This window comes from Octopus bimaculoides, chromosome 20 (assembly GCF_001194135.2).
Source record: "Octopus bimaculoides isolate UCB-OBI-ISO-001 chromosome 20, ASM119413v2, whole genome shotgun sequence".
Lineage (NCBI taxonomy): Eukaryota > Metazoa > Mollusca > Cephalopoda > Octopoda > Octopodidae > Octopus > Octopus bimaculoides.
Window position 1 is genome coordinate 29,286,191 of NC_069000.1, and position 2,195 is coordinate 29,288,385.

The window sequence follows — 2,195 nt, forward strand, 5'->3', positions numbered from 1 at the left end:
ATGAGTGAGTAAAGCATAGGAACAGCAGTGAGTTTGAATGAAGTTTGGTGTGCATCAAAGGGTCAATATTAAACTAGCTGCTATTTGTAGTTATGATGGAGGAGCTGGCTTGAAGCATAAAGGAGAGTTTAGCATGGCAGTTGCTATACTCAGGCAATCTAATGTTAAGAGTAGATAGTAAGGATGGATTGAAGTAGGAAATAAGAAGATGGAAGAAGTATGAGGAGGTAAAAGGTATGAAGGTAGATATGGAAAAGATGAAGGTGATAGCAAGTGATAAAGCATGTACTGAAGTGGATGAAAAAGGGAAGTGGTTGAGTGAGTGTAAAGGAGAGGTATTAGAGTAAACTTCAATAAATGTACAACATGCACTGCTGGGTTTGCTAAAAATGTAATGAAGTGTGAGAGTTATTAACTAATGGCGCAGGAGTGGCTGTGTGGTTAGTAGCTTGCTTACCAACCACAGGTTTCTGGGTTCAGTCCCACTGCATGGCACCTTGGGCAAATGTCTTCTACTATAGCCTCAGGCTGATCAAGAGTGGATTTGGTAGACAGAAATTGAAAGAAGCCTGTCATATATATATATGTGTGTGTGTCTGTGTTTGTCTCCCCAACATCACTTGACAACTGATGCTGGTGTGTTTACATCCCCGTAACATTAGTGATTCGGCAAAAGAGGCCGATAGAATAAGTACTAGGCTTACAAAGAATAAGTCCTGGGGTCGATTTGCTCACCTAAAGGCGGTACACCAGTATGACCAAAGTCAAATGATTGAAACAAGTAAAAGAATAAAAGAATAATGTAACAGCTACATTTAAGTGTGTAAGGTATGTAGAAAGGGATCTATAAAAGGGAAGGAATATTGAGCTGAATCTTGGAAATGGTATAAAAAAGTAATGTGTGAAAACATTACTACCTAGGAGATATGTTGAATGGAGAAGACACTTCAGACTTAGCAGCAGTTGCTAAGTGTGAAGTGAGATGTGCATGAAAGAAGTTCTGAGTGATATTAGCAATGAGGAGAGATGTGCACTGAAAGTAAAGGGAAAGGTTTATGTTGCATGTGTGAGGATATGAAAAGTGCTAGGATTTATGAGTGAGACATAGGTAATGAATGTAGAGTAACGCAGAAAGCTGGAAAGATGTTAAATTAGAAAGGTTCAGTGAATGAATAAAGTATGAGAGAGAGAGAGAGGACAAACAATAAATTGCACAAGATTATGAGATAAAAGCCAGTGATGGATGTGTAAAAAAAATGGGATGAATGGTTGGATTATAAACTGAGAGAGGATGAAAGCAACTGAATGGGAGAAGTGATGAAAATGAACGTGAAAGGAAGTAGAGGAAGTGGGGAAGACTGAAAAAGACATGATTAATGATGATGATGATGAAGGAGGAAATGAAAGTAAGGAGATTCATGAGGTGGATGTAGAATACAGAGCTAAATGGAGGACAGTCAATGAGACCTGCAAAGCCAATACCTGCTTCTGCAGGGAAAATTGTTTTAAAACATGTTCTTCTTGTACTACACTCCAGAGTATATACAGGGGTTGGACAAAATAATGGAAACACCTAGCACCATAATTTTGAAATGTCTATAAAACCACAAAAAGCTTGGTTATTTTTATGTTTTTTTGATTTATTATTAGTGTTGCTTAATATGTTTTGCTAAAATTGCTGTTTCTTTTCAGATATCATCAGAAAAAGGTAACTAAAATTCGTTAAAATGATAGATCTATTGGACTTTCAAAGAGCTCAAATTGTTGGTGCTTGCATGGCAGGTGCTAGCGTAACGAAAACAGCTGAAATGTTTGGTGTATCAAGAAGTACTGTTTTGAAAAGAAATGACAGCCTTTGAGAAAGAGGGAAAAACCTCCTCATTGAAACAAAACTCTGGAAGAAAACCAAAACTTTCAGATAGGAACCATCGGACTCTTACACAAATTGTTAGAAAGGATCACCAAAGTACAGCTCCCAGAATTACTGCAGAGCTTAACGACCACCTGGATAACCCAGTTTCCACAAAAACTGTTTGCCGGGAGCTGCACAAAGCCGGATTTCACAGGAGGGCTGCAATCAGAAAACCATTACTTTCAAAAACAAATGTTGCAATGCATTTAGAGTGGAGTTAAAACCTACAGTATTGGTCCCTAGAGCAGTGGAAGAATGTTATTTTCTCGGACAAGTCATCCTT